The sequence below is a fragment of the Protopterus annectens genome, chromosome 3.part1 (assembly GCF_019279795.1).
Source record: "Protopterus annectens isolate FY-2018-M chromosome 3.part1, PAN1.0, whole genome shotgun sequence".
Lineage (NCBI taxonomy): Eukaryota > Metazoa > Chordata > Ceratodontiformes > Protopteridae > Protopterus > Protopterus annectens.
The window spans coordinates 504034061-504052709 of NC_056732.1; the positions used below are offsets into that span (position 1 = coordinate 504034061).

Below are 18649 nucleotides of genomic sequence, written 5' to 3' on the forward strand. Positions count from 1 at the left end.
TGTGTTCTTTCTATGTTATTACCGTATTTTTGTTGCGTGCTGTTAAGTGTTCTTTTATTCTGCTGCATTTTTTACTGCTTGTTAGTAGCCCGACTAAATGTATCTGTTATTCAGGCCAGTTACTTTACATTTAAGAAGGTTATTGTACTCTACACTCTTGTGGACAAACCCTTATCAAAGCTCTCTCTCAATAAGTCTGCACAAGTGTTTGGAACACTATGTCTGGACAATTCCCATCAGTTTCTCCTCCTAGCCTGGTCAATGTGGGCATACTGAGATAGTGTAGCAACAGTATCATGTTTACTGACAGCCCTATTCTCCTAGCACATAATTCTTCTAATTGCGAGAAATGCATTGACATCAGTAACCTGGAATCCATACTCTCTCGTGCCACAGTCAGTTCTCCTGACAAGGAGGAGATTGCCAGCACAAACACCACACCACTCACATCACATAGCCAAGCATAACACACACCCACCTATGCAGAGGTCCTCAATAAAAACTTACCTAAACAGCAGAGACCTCCAAAACACACTCACAAATATTCCACACACAACACCAAACACATCACACAAAGGAGACAACACACCAGTGTCTCACAAACACAGCCCATTAGGCAAAACAATAAACCAACACAGGCCACAAGGCATAACAATAAACCAAACATACTAGTCATTGGTGACTCAATTGTGAGATACACTGATGTCCCCCCTCACTAGGCTTGACAAGGAGAAGGTCACGGTCAGTTGTCTGTCTGGTGTCAGAATCCGCCACACCATGCACACACTTAAGTCTCTCCACAACAAGTACAAGTATGACTCTGTCATTGTGTATGTTAGTGGGAATGACTTGAGACATACCTCCCTGGACTATATGAAGAGAGAAATGATTGAACTCTCAGAGTATGTGTCCCAGGCAGGTATGACCCAGGCCCTAAGCAGCGTCCCACCTTCACCAAGAATGATACCACAATACGAACAAAAAATAATTGACTTCAAAAATAGGCTTAGTTTCTGGTGTCATTCCAAGGGGATCCAGCATCTGTCTGTCTGGGATGACATGGTTAACAGGTCTCGATGCTTTGCCAAACATGGGCTCCACCTGTCACCACTGGGATTCCAGAACCTGGCCAAGGCTCTTGCCTTCCCATTGTGCCTTTTTTAGGCAATGTCCCAAAGACAAATCTTCCATCATAAAATATCTGTCAAAAAGCAAATTGAAGGCCATGTTGCTTAATGCTAGGAGCTTTAACCCGAACATGCACTCACTGGAGGCTCTCCTTGCACTGGAAGATGCCAATGTCTGTGCGGTCACAGAAACTTGGTTCAGAGTTACAGAAAACACCACTACCTTACCAGGCTATACCTCATTCCACACATTCTGACCCCAAAATGAAGTCAGGAAGACTAAGGTTGGTGGAGTCTCTATCTTCATTAAGGACAGGCACACCTATAGACTGATTTGCCAGCATGATGCACTGGAACTATAACAGTTAGATACCCATCCAAATTATAACCAGTTAGAGACCCCCTCCATGACTCAGGACACACACTCCTCCTACCTGGATCTACTTGACTCCATCAAGGTATCCCCTACACCCTGATCCTTGGTGACTTCAACTACCCCACCATAGACTAGGTAAACTATTCCTGCACTAATGAACTCACCCAATGATTCCTTGACTTCATTAATTGTAATGCACTAGACCAGCTCATCTCATCTCCCACAAGGGGAGATAACATTCTGGACTTGGTTCTCACCAACATGGTCGACCGCTACACCACTCCCATAGTATGTTCTTCCCTGGTGAGATCACAGCATTGGTCTGTCTCATTCGAAGTTTCTATCCCACCGCCCAATTCCAGTGCAAAGAACACAGCTTCCCTGGGACCTGATATTATCCCAGGCTTTATTCTGCACCTTCTCCAGCAAGAACTAACTTCACCATTGAGCATCCTATTCAACCACAGCTTAATTACAGGCTTCATTCCAGCAGAGTGGAAAACTGCCATTGTCATCCTCTTGCACAAAGATGGTGCCACTACTGACCCTGGAAACTATCACCCCATTAACTTGAGAAGTCTGATCTGTAAAGCCATGGAGACAACTATTATGGGTCTCATAAACAGGGACATAGGCAATCTCCAAACACTTGACCCCACCCAGTTTGGATTCTTCGAGGGCATAGTCTTTTGCACCTGGCTGACTTTGTTGAGGCCAAGGCCCTGGATGAGGGAAAGTCAGCTTACCTTGGCTTGGCCAAGGTCTTTGACACAATCCCTCACTCAGGTATCATCTAAAAGCTAACACAACTTGGTGTAAATCCCTATCTCATGAGATGGGTGACCAACTGGCTCACTGACAGGACCCTCAAGGTCAAAATAGGTGCGGCCATCTCCAATAGCAGACCTGTCACTACTGGTGTCCCCCAGGGATCTGTCCTTGGATTCCTACTATTTGGCATCTACTTCTCATAGGCCCAGGCAAAAACAAAAGGGCTGTGGCTGACCAAGTATGTGGATGACTGTAATTTGGGTGCTGTCACTGACTCGCCAAATGATGTTAACATACTGCAAGTGGGTCTCACAACAACTAATGATTGATGCCAAAGTCATGGCCTTAAGTTAAATCCAGAAAAAAGTATTATCATACCATTCAGCAAAAACACAGCCCCTACTGATTACCACAACAATGGCAACCCCCTAAGCACATAACCTGTGGTTAGAGACCTGGGTACTCAGGTTGACAACAATCTCACATTCGACTATCATGTGGCAGCAGTGGTTAGAAAAGCCTTTTACTTGGTTCATCTTTTAAGTAAAGGGATTGCATTAAGAAAAAAGGAGGTTATTACCTCTCTGTACTCCTCCCTCATTAGACCAATAATTGAGTATAATGTCCCATTTGGTATGTACCTCTCCAAACATCTGCACCAACTGGAAAGGCCACAGAAATACCTCACAAAGAGAATCCATGGACTCCAACACCTGTCCTGTGTGAACTGGCTCAAATCACTATCACTCTACTCTGGACTGTGCAGATTGCTCAGAGGTGATCTGTGTCTTGCCCTACAAGGCAGTCTTGGACCCTGCCCTACTAGAGATGTTCCATATCTGTAAATCTAACTCCCCGCTCAAAAGGCCTAAATCTAATTTGCGACATCAACAAAACCTGCTGGAGAGAAATGTCTGTCTCCCAGAGGCTGCCCCATCTCTGGAATAGACTTCCCATACATGTCAAACAGAGTACCTCACTGACACTTTTCCAGCACAACCTTGATGAGTGGATGAGAAACCACAAATTTGTCCCAGGGATTCCACCTTTGTCCCTCACTGACAAGGGTGACAGGTGATGAATGAGGTTTCTTTTTTGGGGATAAACTCTTGGCTAGGCTTGTAAGGGCCCCAGGACCATTAGCCTAGTAACCTCCTATGATCCTATATGTAGGAGTCTTAACTGTGTAGCTCAGAAATACCCTTCAGATTGGGTAATCCCAATCTGCCCTGTTCTACTAGAAGAATCAACTTATCCCACTTGACTCTTTGCTGTCTTTGCCTCCCAGATAAAGTCCTTGATGATAACTATAAGAATCAATCAGAGGAGGTTAGAAAGGAATGGGAAGAGAGATTGGATAACCAATTCACAAAGAAACAATAGGAGGATATATGTATGTCTCCCAAATATGCAAAAAATCTAGAAGATTTAGGATTTTTGCCTGGAAATGTTTACATAAACATTTCTATACTCTAAGTAGACTCCAGAGAATTTTTCCTCAGGCAGACAGTAAATGTTGGAGGTGTAAGGTGGAAGGGAGAGGTGGTTGGGAACATATTTTCTGGGAGTGCAGTGATTTGGTGGACTTTAAGTTTTCTCTGCAGGATGCACTGTCAGAGATGCTGGGTGGGCAGATTGGTCTGACAACAGAGGTGATTGTTCTGAGCTATGATACAAAATCGGAATTGCTTAGACATGGTAAGGCCTTGTTGTGTCTAATAGTGGTGGCTGCCAAAAAAGCAATTACTAGAAAATGGAAATCAAATTCTAAACCAACTATACTGGAAGTAGTGAATATAGTAACAGAAATAAAACAACTAGAAATGAGATCTTTAGAAAAGGCTAGGAGCGAACTACATAGGAAAAAATGGGAATTGTTGGAACAATACATACAAGAGAGGAATGAGGCCTAAGAAACAGTAGGACTTAAATGAGATATGTAATGTTTGAGTGAGAAAGATTGGGTAGATTATAAGTGATGTACAATGTTTGCAACTGGGAATGTGTCAGTATGGTTTGGGATGTAAAATGCTTGTAATTAGGATTGTGTTGGTTGGGTTTGTTTTCTTTTATATAAATGTATCATTGCCTATGTGGTAAGTGATGGTTTAATAAAAATGTTTCTTGTTAAAAAAGACAGGAATTCAGTAGTTATGTAATATTGCTTAGGTTACATAATATATAGCAATATATGTGAAGCATCATGTTTGTCATGTTAATATAGTTTGATTACTTTTACATGAATTAAAACAATGAGTAAAAAGGTCACACAAAAAGCAATCATTAAAAAAACAAAAGAAACATCTAGGAAAGCTAAAATTTCCATTGTAAGATTCCTTAAACCTCTTGTATAAGAGGCAACATAGGATATATATGCAAATGACCATTTATGGACTTCAGGTGTTTCAGCTATATGGCTATTCCGAATTTCCAATACTTTTTTTTTCTTTTGAAGTATATTTATAGACAAATTCAGGCCAATAAAGCCAAACCCCACTAGCTGTTGCCATGCATATTTCAGTCTAGTCTTGCTAGATTATTTTCTTACCACCGCGGTGGTGGTGCTGCGGTAGCGTTGTCGCCTCACAGTAAGACGCTGTCCGGTTCGATTCTCAGCTAGAGCGTCTTCTGCGTGGAGACATGCGTGAATGGGCGTACCTTCGTTGAAGGTTGTGTGTCAGGGCTGGTAACTCGGCACATAAAAATCAACTACCAATCATTAGCGGACCGGAGTTCCACTGTGGCGACCGCTAACCGGGAAAAACCAAAAGACACAAACAAACAAACAAATATGAATGTAAATTTGCCTATGTCACAAGTGATAATTCAATAAAGCTCTTTGAAAAAAACAGAAATGCAGTATTAAAAATTTCTGTGACATTTAGAGACAAGACAGAATTTATTTTTTTCTTGTAAAGCATCAACACATTTACCATTTCTCTTGACCCCCCAGGGCAGAACAGCCCAAATCAGGATTGCTCTGCAGAAAGAGAAAGAAGAGTCCACCCTAGCAACTAGGTGCATTGCTACTGTTTCTTTTTCTCTCTGCAGTAAATAGTGGAAAACAGCTTCATGTCTCTATTGCCTTTTGTAACAGCACCTCACATTAGCAGGACTAATTGCACATCAAAGATTGCCAGCAGTACCTGACAGGGTAATCTATAGATTGCTTTGTATCTGTGGTAGATCATATAGGCACAGACAAATTCCTCTACCAAGTATGTGAGAAGGTAAGCTTTAAAGAAAGTGGGTGTGCTATGGAAATGAAAGTTAGATAAAGTACAGGCAAGTTTCTGATACCTACACAATACTGGAGCCAGACTGTAGTGTATCTAACTTCTGGTTAAATGTATTAACATCTTTGCACAAAGATTTAGCCATAAGTAAGAACAATTTATATGTGTACCCCGAACAGACACCAACCTGGCTAACAACAGGAAAAACAATGCTCCTACTTAAACATGAACCTGCAAGCTACCCTAAAAATTATAGACCAATAACTTGCCTTCTAATGAGTATAAACTATATCAACTATACACTGGAATTGATGCTGACAGAATTTATAGTCATTTAGAAGAAAACTCAGTTTTGTCCATAGAACAAAAGGGCAATAAAAGAAAATCATATGGACCAAAGGACCATTTGTTGTTAAATAAAGTCATAGTGGTGAACTTGAAAAAGGGGAAGAATCTAAGTAGGGCATGGATTGACTAAAAAAAATGCATTTGACAGTATCCCACATTCATGGATAAAAGAGTGCTTAAAATGTATAAGATGCACCCTAAACTGATAAAATGCATCACAGCAACCACAAAACACTGGCAAACCACTTTGCAGTTAAGCCATGATAGAGGACAAAATTATTATTCCAGGGATAAAAATCCAAAGGGGGATATTCCAGGGTGACTCTCTGTCACGGTTGCTCTTTTGCTTTGCCCTTAAGCCATTAAACTGTTTGCTTAACAGATTAGGTCATGGCTATAATTTGGTTCCCAGAAAGCAACAGTGTTAAGACTTCTCATCTTCTCCTTATCAATGATTTAAAACTGTATAGCTCATCAGGTGAAGAACTGAAAGCACAACTGCAAGTAGTTAAAACGTTTTCAGATGATATGTCATTTGGTCTTGAAAAATGTGCAAAAGCAACCTTTAAAGCAGGAAAGCTGCAGCACCAAGAAAACATCAGTTTTGGGACAAGAATGTGATATGAAAGAACCTGAGCAAGAGAGAGTGTATAAATATTTGGGAATTGATAAAGAATCAATGATAATACATGAACAAATGCAAATAAAACTTAGTAAGGAATATTTTAGAAGACTTAAATTAATCCTGAAAACAGCATTGACATCTAGGAACACAATTCAAGCCTATAAACCAATTTGCTATTCCTGTCATAACTTACAGTTTTGGAGTGATTGCCTGGCCCCAAAATGTGTTGGATAGATAGAAAAACAAGAAGGATACTTCATGCTCATCAAATGATTTATAAAAATCAGGGAATGCCAAGATTATATATTCCCTGTTCTGCAGGAGGTATGAGTCTATTTGGAATTGACTACATGTATAGATCTGCAATTCTGGGACTGCATACATACCTACTGACCTTACAAGACCCAAATACAGTGAAAGTTTTGAAACGTGAGGAGAATAAATCCAAGGTGACTTCCCTTCTTAGTCTAGCAGAAGCATATCACCGTCAAGTGGGAACAGAAATCAAACTAGGAGTAGATAAAAATAAGGCAGCAACTAAATGTGCCAAAAAACAAAAGAAAGAATATAAGGTGAAGGATCAGATGAGAAGGCAAGAAATGTGGAAAATGCATAAATATAGTTGCAAGCATAGAAAACTCATGGAAGAACCTCATGTTGATCAGGAATGAATGCAGGAATAGTTAAGGAGAAGTGAATTCAAACCAAAAGATGAGAGGTTAATATTGGCGGCCCAAGACACTGGGCTACGTACACTTTGGTTTACAAAGTCCATTTAACATGTGGGAGAAACAGACAAATGTAGGTTTTGTAAAACAGAATTGGAAACAGTCACACACCTTGTTGCTGTTTGTGATATTCTAATGGCAGAAGGACTGTATACCAAAGGCATAATAATATGGCAAGACTGTTGCACTGGGGATTGTGCAAACATTACAATATTGAAGTAGCTAACAAACACTGGAAACATGAGCCACAAAGCATCATAGAAAATGATGAAGTTTATATCACATGGGATCATCCATTACCAACAGTTCAAAAGATAGATGCTAGAAAAACGGATATAGTAGTGCAAGAAAAGAAGCCAAAAGTAACATTGATCACAGAAATCGCCACATGCAGTAACTATAGTGTCTTGTGTACAGAGAGACACAAAGTCATAAAATATCAGGATTTGCAGGCAGAAATGAGAGCAATGTGGAAGAAAGATACCCAGACAGTTCCAATAGTAGTATGAGCAATGAGTCCTATAAAAAAGAATTTACAATCATATTTGGATATGTTACCAATACATGTAACTCCATACGAACTGCAGAAGGAGTCATTATTGGGCACATTGCGGGTGCTGCGAAAAGCACTTTTGGCTGACATCTAAGACTGAAACAATACTAATTTCATGAACTTTAATCATACTTTCACTTGGGAATGGGGTCCATTCCCATCATGGTATTAGAAACCTAAAATATTTGAAGAAATTAAACAATAAGAAATTAGTGTCCTTAGCAATAAAGACTGATCCTACTTTAAAAAATGTAATATCCAAACGTATAAGTTCTCAACACTATTTTTTGATAATATTCTTCATATAATAGCTATTCCTTCAGCCGGATACCAGATTCACAGACTACGTAGTGATTTACTCAGCTTCAGTATTGCAGGAATCATACAATATGCCTAGAATCACTTAATGTTATTTGATTAACTATGAAGCAAATCTGTGGATTATTGTGTTCCCCTCGTGACTCCGAAATCTCCTTTAGGCATCTTTGAAGCCTACAGTAAATGCCTTCACTCATACTATTGCTAAGGCTTGTGATGGTCTAAGCATGCCAGATCTGATAATCTTCTTTACTACTGTCATCTGTCATAGACTGAGATTTACATTTGTGTGTGAAACGCAGTTGACCTAGCCCCAGTTCATACTAAACTAAGTGTGTCTCTCACACCTTATCCATGGAGTGTGAGTAATCAATCCTTTATTTACACAGATCCATGGAAGACATCATTGATTGAGCTCCTCTGTTTAGTTGACTTATTCTGCAAGCAGTTTAATTACATAATAAGTAAGCTGAGCTTTTCCAGGATGTCAGCCTGTCTTGTAGTTTATCATCTATGAAAATATGCAGGGCTGATTTTTTTTCTTTAGAAATAATATATTCTTGTTCTCATATGCTGGCTCTTCCCTCAGACATAGCATTTTTTTCGGTTTGGCATATTAATGTTAGAAAAACGTAAGTAAAGTTTTTTTTTTTCTCTGCCAGTCTGTTTGATCTAAGGTGCTGCTAAACACATCAAGGCTTCATAATCTCAGTCTTTTATGAGTCACAGTCAACCCATAGAGTGACCCCATGGACAGCCATTGCTGACTGTGGCATTTACAAGGCAAGGGGGAATGGAAGAAAGCTGCCAGATATGTCTTCTGTATCACACACACACACACACACACACACACACACACACACACACACACACACACACACACACGTACAAGTTACAATCCCGGATGCACCTACTGCTTGTATTTCAAATGTGGGGGAAAACTAGAGCACTTAGAGAAAATCCACTTCAACACACACACACACACACACACACACACACACACACACACACACACACACACACACACACACACACACACACACACACACACATATACACACACACGTAATTATTATGTCAGCTCTGTTGATGCAGAGGGCTAAAGCCCTGTATAGTCCTGCTTATGACTCAGATGACACAAATTCAGTTATCATCAGGGTCACGGCATGACAAGCCAGAGTCTTCTTATCTTTTCCAGGAGGAGGGTGCAGGGACATATTGTAAAACATTGCCAGGGCACATGCACTTTTGGTGAAGCCATCACCATATGCCAAGGCCTGGTACAGGAATTTGCTTTTTTACCTTATGTCTTCCTAAGCTTCTTTACAAATTCCACACCCTCCATGTCTTTTTTAATCTTGGAGGTTTACTTCAGTAGAAATTTGATTACTCTATTTGAGAATCCTATATGTAGTCGATTGTTTGCTCTTAGAACTTATGGGACTGCACTTTAATTATAAGTCTGCACACTGCTTTGTATACCAATCTTGTATTGTGTGGCTGACTTACTGCTGTAACTCCCAGGATGTGCCTGAAATGGGTCTTTTGTCAATCATCCCTGGTCAAGAAACATAAATAAAATGAATACCTTTCCAGAATATATAAACAGATAGGTGAAGGGGTCTTGCTACTCTCGTCACATCAGTAAGCACTTCAGTGGGAGGTGGTAACTCTTAAGGAGAAAGCCCACTGTGAGCCTCAGTATGATGGCTCCTTACCTAGCCCCATCTCCTTCTGGGGGCTTGGCAGCTTGTATATATCAGTACCGTCACATAGAGGCTAGAAAAACCTTCACGTGTAAGGCTTTCCACAATGTAGACCCTCCCAACATAGATGCATATAGGTTCATAGGTTTATAGGAGATTACTAAGCTAACGACCCTAGGGCTTTTACAAGCCTAGCCATGTTATATCCATGTTCCTTAACTGACCTTCGTCAGATTGTCATTATTTGCAGAGCGAGTCTATGATCAGCACCGACTGTCCCTGTCCATGAGGGGACATAGGTGCCACCCCGAGGCAGTCTCCCATCCAATTGTCTAGGTTGAACTTGAAAAGGGTTATTGATGTATATATATACATATTCATGTAAAATGGGAGTTTATTCCAGAGGAGCAGCAATCTCGGGGAGATATATCTGTCTTTCCGGCATGTTCTCTTAATGTCACAGGCTAGGATGAGATCGCTGGAGTGAGTGACTCTTGTCCCATTTGATTTGCTGATGAGCAGCATTTCCACTAGGGCAGGGTCAAAGACTGCTGTGTAGGCCAGGCACAAGTTGCCTCTCAGTAGCCTGTAGGATACAAAGTACAGTGACAGGGCTTTCAGTCTTTCTATGTAGGTTATGCTTTGGAGGCTCCGATTTCTTTTGGTGAGAAACCTCTGTGGTGTCTCAGGTGCTGCAGGTGTCTGGTGAGGTTCATTCAAAAGAGAGCATTGTACTCTATTAGTGATCTGATGAGGGTTGAGTACAGATGAGTTATATTTTATTTATTTATTTATTTATTTATTTATTTATTTGACATTTGTTGACTGGGATAGTCCAACTGGCTAGTGCCCTTTTTCAGCAGAGGCCTGGGGAGAAATACTCCACAGTACAATTAAGCAAAAATTACAGAAATTGACTTAATATGCAATAACTATGAAGATAACGCCAACAAAATGAAAATGCACCACCAGGGAGTAAACAGCCCCATGTGAAGCAGAAGAATGAATAAAATAAAACAAAAATAAAAGTGCATCCACCGGACAAACCACGGCTAACTGAATAAAAATACAGAAATAAACTATTCCAGGTATAATAATTCTTTTTTAGATATCTTCATAGAGAGACTGGAGAATGGCCTCTTGAACACTGGAGTCCACAGAAAAGCCTGCTTTCGGAATACTTTACTGTATAGAGGGAGTATGCACCCCCAGTATGTGTTTAAAAATGTTGTCAAGGGTCAACTCATGAGAGCGTCTAGATTAAATCCAACAGAAGATGGGTACAAACAGGAACTCTTAGACCTTAGAGAGAGACTAATAGCAAGAGGTTATAACTCACAGGAAATAGATAAAGCTAGTGATGAAACCAATTTGATTAGGTCCACCAGAGCTAGTCCTTATTTCTCTGACTTAAATACACAATCCTTAGTGGAGAGTTCAGGAAGTGATGACCATCAGATAATTAAGGTACCTATGTTTTACACCTCAGATACCCATGCTTTAACGGACATAGTTCGGAAACACTGGGACATTTTGTTACTAGACAATACGGTCAAGGAGATAGTAGGAAATGAACCTAATTTCATTTTTAAAAACAGGAAGAATCTTAAACAAATCTTGTGTTATCCACATTCAGTTGAAAAGGGTGTTCATGATGAATTTGATCAAGGTACGAAACCATGTTTAAAATGTAATCAGTGTGATTTTATAGATATTAGAAATATTTTTGTTCATCCTATCTCCAGTCATATTTGCCACCTACATGCTGTGGCTGACTGTCAAACTGAGAACGTTGTTTATTTAGCTAGGTGCACATCTTGTTGTGCATTCTATATAGGGAAAACAAATAGAAAATTCAGGGAAAGGATTAGGGAACATTTGTATTGTATACGCATGGCCAGTGAGCATAATGCATTAGCAAGGCACATCCGCTCCACTGACCCTACACATGAATTTAAGTTTTCAGTATTACAGGTTATTGCTCCAGGTATACGTGGTGGTGATAGCAGAAACTATACCAAACGTTGTGAAATAAAATGGATTATTAGGTTCAGGGCTGACAAAGCCCCAGGACTTAATGAAAAAGTACCCTTGAAGCCCATACTGTGCAATAAGAGGTTTAAGACACCTAGGTAACCACAGTACATTTACCTCTTGTGGAGTATTTTTCAGTTTTTAGTACTTTGTTAGATATAAATAGTGTATTTTCATTCTGTTCATTTTTGTAGCACATGTTTTTATTATTTTTATGGATTATTTTAAAGCATATAAATAGGTACTTGTTTTTGTAGATGTTATTAATTTAAGTAGTGTTTAGTATAATTAATTGAAAGGAGGAAATTATGTCATTCAATTAGTTCAAGTCATGCAATATATAAACTGGTGAGCTTTTGTTTGTATTCATGGTCTGACGAAGCCTATATGGTGAAAGCGCTTACCGTGTTGACACAATAAATGATACATGTTTTTACATCGCTGCTACGACTGAATTTTTGAGGACTTTTTGAGACTGTTATTTCTGTATTTTTATTCAGTTAGCCGTGGTTTGTCCTGTGGATGCACTTTTATTTTTGTTTTCTTTTATGCAAAAACTATACAATAAAAATTAAAGGACTGTAGTAGAGGGAAAAATATACAACAGAGTAAATGAGCAGCTGTACTTTTAGGTTCAAGTTAAAAAATCAGTAAGAAATACGTTTAGTATAAGATATTTATCTTATACTAAACCCAGCCACTGGGGATGCACAAGCCAGTGCATTTATTTGTGCCAGTCCCAAGCCTGGATAAATGGGGAGGGTTGCGTCAGGAAGGGAATCTGGCATAAAACTTCGTCAAATCATTTCATGCAGACACCAATAAATACTTTAATACCAGATCGGTCAAGGCCCGGGTTAACAACGACTGCCACCAGTACTGTTAGCCAACAGGGTGCTGGCAGAAATTGGGCTACTGTTGGCCGAAGGAGTAGAAGAGGCGGAAGACATGGCCGAAAACAGGAAGAGAGGAGAAAGGCTAGGACTGTGGTAGTGAGGGTTGGAACTTTGAATGTTGGCAGTATGACTGGTATAGGGAGAGAGCTAGCTGATATGATGGACAGAAGGAAGGTGGTATATTGTGTGTGCAGGAGACCAGATGGAAGGGGAGTAAGGCTAGGTGTATCGGAGGTGGGTTAAAGTTGTTTTATCATGGTGTGAATGGAAGGAGAAATGGCATAGGAGTTATTCTGAAGGACCAGTATGCTAATAGTGTTTTGGAGGTGAAAATAGTGTCGGATAGAGTAATGTTTATGAAGCTGGAAATTGATGGTGTAATGATGAATGTTGTTAGCGCATATGCTCCACAAGTTGGGTGTGCAATGGATGAGAAAGAAAAATTTTGGAGTGAATTGGATGAAGTGGTGATGACTGTACCCAAGGGTGAGAGAGTGGTGATTGGAGCAGATTTCAATGGGCATGTTGGTGAAGGGAACAGAGGGGATGAGGAAGTGATGGGTAGGTATGGTGTTAAACAAAGGAATGTAGAAGGTCAGATGGTAGTGGATTTTGTGAAAAGGATGGACATGGCTGTGGTGAATACATATTTTAACAAGAGGGAGGAGCATAGGGTGACATACAAGAGTGGAGGAAGATGCACACAGATGGATTATATTTTATGTAGGAGGGCCAGTTTGAAAGCGATTAGAGACTGTAAAGTGGTGACCGGAGAAAGTGTAGTTAGGCAGCATAGGATGGTGGTTTGTAGGATGACGTTGGTGATTAAGAGGTGGAGGAGGAATGTGAGGGCAGCACCAAGGAGCAAATGGTAGAAATTGAAAAAGGGTAATTGTGAGGTGGAGTTCAGGGATGAGTTAAGACAGGCAGCACTGGGTGGCAGTGAAGAGTTACCAAATAGCTGGGTAACTACAGCAGAGCTAGTAAGGGAGACGGCTAGAAAGGTGCTTGGTATCACATCTGGACAGAAGAAGGACGACAAGGAGACATGGTGGTGGAATAAGGAAGTACAGGAGAGTATACAGAGAAAGAGGTTGGCAAAGAAGAAGTGGGATTGTCAGAGAGATGAAGAAAGTAGACAGGAGTATAAGGAGATGAGGTGCATGGCAAAGAGAGAGGTGGCAAAGGCTAAGGATAAGGCATATGAAGAGTTGTATGAAAGGTTGGATACTAATGAGGGAGAAAAGGACCTGTACCAATTGGCTAGACAGAGGGACTGAGCTAGGAAAGATGTGCAGCAGGTAAAGGTGATAAAGGATAATAAGGGAAACATACTCACAAGCGAGGAGAGTGTGTTGAGGAGATGTAAAGAGTACTTTGAGGGATTGATGAATGAAGAGAATGAGAGGGAGATAAGGTTGGATGATGTAGGGATAGTGAATCATGAAGTACAATGGATTAGCAAGGAGGAAGTAAGGATAGCTATGAAGAGAATGAAGAATGGAAAGGCTGTTGGCCCAGATGACATACCTGTGGAAGCATGGAGGTGTTTAGGTGAAATGGCAGTGGAGTTTTTAACCAGATTGTTTAATGAAATCTTGGAAAGTGAGAGGATGCCTGAGGAATGGAGAAAAAGTGTTTTGGTACCAATTTTTAAGAATAAGGGTGATGTGCAGAGCTGTAGTAACTACAGAGGGATTATATTGATCAGTCATAGCATGAAGTTGTGGGAAAGAGTAGTGGAAGAGAGGTTAAGAAGGGACGTGATAATTAGTGATCAGCAGTATGGTTTCATGCCAGGAAAGAGCACTACAGATGCAATGTTTGCTCTGAGAGTGTTGATGGAAAAGTACAGAGAATGTCAGAAGGAGTTGCATTGTGTTTTTGTAGACTTAGAGAAAGCATATGACAGGGTGCCTAGAGAGCAGTTGTGGTATTGTATGAGGAAGTCAGGAGTGTCAGCGAAGTATGTAAGAGTGGTACAGGATATGTACAAGGGTAGTGTGACAGTGGTGAGGTCTTTGGTGGGAGTGACAGATGCATTTAAGGTGGAGGTGGGGTTACATCAAGGATCAGCTCTGAGCCCTTTCTTATTTGCAATGGTGATGGACCGGTTGACAGACGAGATCAGACAGGAGTCCCCGTGGACTATGATGTTTGCAGATGACATTGTGATCTGTAGTGAGAGTAGGGAACAGGTGGAGGAGACCCTGGAGAGATGGAGATATGTTAAGATTTGCACTGGGTGTGACGAGGGTGGACAGGATTAGGAATAAGTATATTAGAGGGTCAGCCCAGGTTGGAAGGTTTGGAGACAAAATCAGAGAGGCACGATTATGTTGGTTTGGACATGTGCTGAGGAGGGATGCTGAGTATATTGGGAAAAAGATGCTAAGGATGAAGCTACCAGGTAACAGGAAAAGAGGAAGGCCTAAGATAAGGTTTATGGATGTGGTGAGAGAGGATATGCAGGTGGTTGGTGTGACAGAGCAAGATGCAGAGGACAGGAAGAAATGGAAACAGGTGATCTGCTGTGGCGACCCCTAACGGGAACAGCCGAAAGAAGATGATGATAAGATATTTATCTTGAAGCAGGTAGTATAACATCCTTAGTCTTGGATGTGATACCCTTACTTATGAGCTGCACAATGTAGAATGCTTTCCTGGCAATTGTGGACACATGGCGATCGAAGTTTAGATTGCTATCAACCTGTGTTCCCAAATCTCGCACCACTGGGTTTGAGGTTAGGGGTTGCTGTCAGTACTGTAATTTGCAGAGACTTCCTTTTTGTAAAAGGGGATAATAATGCACTTTTTTGCATATAGTTTTAGTCTGTGGCTTTGGCAACAATCATTTGTCTGTGTTAGATACTTTTGTAATATGTTACATTGCTTAGGGACAGTGATTGCACCAAGTTTGCAATCATCAGTGAAGCTAGTAAGCCAAATGCCATCTACTTTAACCAGGTATTTGGAGCCTTGAGGGCTAAAACTTTATATAGCTGACCTTGGACAGTGAAGTGTTTATATATATATATATATATATATATATATATATATATATATATATATATATGTATATATATATATATATATATATATATATATATATATATATATATATATATATATATATATATATGTATATATATATATATATATATATATATATATATATATATATATATATATTTATATATATATATATATATATATATATATATATATATATATATATATGTGTGTATATATATATATATGTGTATATATATATATATATCTGTGTGTGTGTGTGTGTGTGTGTGTACATATATATATATATATTTATATATGTTTGTGTATGTATCTTTCGCTATATATATATATATATATATATATATATATATATATATATATATATATATACACATATACATACACACATATATGGGTCTATATTATTACCTCAAAAGATAATAATGTCGAATACAAGTCTATCGACACATAAATGTTGAACGACATAAATGTCGATCATTACTTTTATCGAAAAACAGAGCATCAAAAGTTTTAGTTGGCCCAAGCTACCAATTATGTATCACGCAGTGACGTATGATGTAAATCATGACTGTAAAACTAACAGTACAATAACGTACTATGTACATTTGTAATGCAGATGGAATTGAAAGAAAAGTAATTGTACGTACAGTACATAAACATTTACAACGTAATTGAAATCAATGTTGTTGTGTCTTTTGGCTTATCCCGGTTAGGGGTCGCCACAGCGGAACTCCGGTCTGCTAATATTTGGTAGTGGATTTTTACGTGCCGAGTTACCAGCCCTGATGCACAACCTTCAACGAAGGCACGCCCATTCACGCATGCCTCCACACAGAAGACGCTCTAGCTGAGAATCGAATGGGACAATGTCTTGCTGTGAGGCGACAACGCTACCACAGCACCACTACAGCGTACGTAATTGAAATCAATAAATATAATATTACATAATTAATTGCTAGATAGTACTACACATAGTAAAGTTTAAAGCGGTAAATAATGATTGGAAGTAGCTTGTGCGTATTGTACTTTGCAAGTGCAGTAATGGCTAAGAAAACATTTATGGCCCCTGGTGTGATAGGTAACAGTTATGAAACACTGCTGTCCCAGCAGAATAAGCAAATGTTGATTATTGATGGTTTTCTATATAACCCAGAAAAAATGTTGAAAAGTAAGAAAAACTGGTGTTGCCATTTGAAAAGTAGCCATAAATGTAAAGGGAGAGCTATATCTACATCAGATGGAGTGGAAGAAATGTTATTAAAATCTTCGTCACATGATCATGCTTTTGACCCTACAGAAGTAGAAAAATATCAGGCCTCCCAGAAGTTAAGAGAGTTAGCTAGTACTTGTAGAAATACTCTGGCATTAGTTGTTGATGTAGTTGCCACTACATCTATGGAAAGCACTGTTACATTACCTACAAGGAGGTCATTGTTACAAAAAGTAAACAGAGTTTGGTGTCTGCAGTTATTGAAACATACTAAGCCTTCTACTTCTGTGAGTACGATTTGTCTAGATGACTATAAGTTGAAACAATCAACCTTTTTACAAGAAAGAAAAGTAGACATTCATTCACATTTACATGTACTTGTATTCACTACAAAAGAGAATCTTATTGACCTCTGTAAATCAGAGATTTGGTATATGGATGGAGTATTTTTAACAAAAGGAAGGTTCTGCAGACAACTCTATAGCTTTCATGGAGTACTACGTCATAGCGGTAACAAGACATGTTTACCTCTTGTATACTGCCTCATGACTAAGAAATCTTATGACTACATGTGGGAATGTCTATCTACTTTGTTAGAAAAGTTACAATTAACACCAACAGTACAGTATCTTCTATGTGACTTTGAACTTGCAGCTATAAAAAGTATTGCAGTGAATTTTCCAGAAGTATGTAACAAAGGCTGTCTTTTCCATTTTGCACAAAATATTTGGCGGAAAGTGCAAATGATAGGTTTGTCACAACCCTGTGGCACATCAGTAGAGTTTCAGTTATCAGTGAAGAAATTGGTAGCTTTAGCATTTCTCCCAGAAACTGATGTGATTCCAGCATTCCGTGAGCTATCTAAGACTTTTCCTATGCAGGGGAAGGAACAATTGACATACCTTTCTGAAATATATGTGCTAGGCCGTGTTCAAAAACAACTAACTTGGACTACAGGCACTGCTTGATTTCCACCAATCTATCCTGTGTCATTTTGGAATGTTTCATCTCTTGATAACAGATCTTTGCCTCGCACTCAGAACTACATTGAAGGCTGGCATAGGAGGTTAAGGTGTCTATTAGGGAGACGCATTTCGGATATTCCAGCTGTGCTGACAGTGTTAAGTAGGGAGCAAAATAGAGTGGATGAGTTGCGGTTGCAGCTCTTATCTGCATGTCCCTCGTCACAAAGAAGAGGAAGACTGCTGGGTGGCAACAACGGTTGGAAAGTGTAATTGAGAGACATGAGGAGTACAGTACAGAAGACTTTTTACAAGCAGTAGCCATGTTATTAAAAGTGTAATCTTCTTCTTTCAGCTTTTCCCGGTTGGAGGTCGCCACAGCAGATCACCTGTTCGCTCATGATTGGCAGTGGAGTTTTACGGTGTTGAGTTGCCAGCCCGGCACCCAACCTTCCACAGAAGGCACACACACACATTCACACCTAGAGCCAATTTAAAATGTCAGTTCCACCTACAGCATGTCTTTGGGATGTGGGAAGAAACCGAAGCATGCAAAGGAAACCCACGCAACCACAGAGAGAACATGCAGACTCTGCACAGAAGGCACCCCAATTGAGGATCAAACCGGAGAACCTCTAGCTGTCAGGTGACAACACTAACCGCTGCACCACCGTGGCTGCCCATAGTTATTAAAAGTGTAATATACTAATGAAAGCTGCTTAT

The 18649-nt window shown here is 39.8% G+C and overlaps 1 protein-coding gene across 1 annotated transcript in view; it reads left to right on the forward strand.

The window, feature by feature from the left end:
* TG (thyroglobulin) overlaps positions 1-18649 on the forward strand; it is a 2464750-nt gene that overhangs the window by 1120144 nt on the left and 1325957 nt on the right. The window lies entirely within an intron of this gene.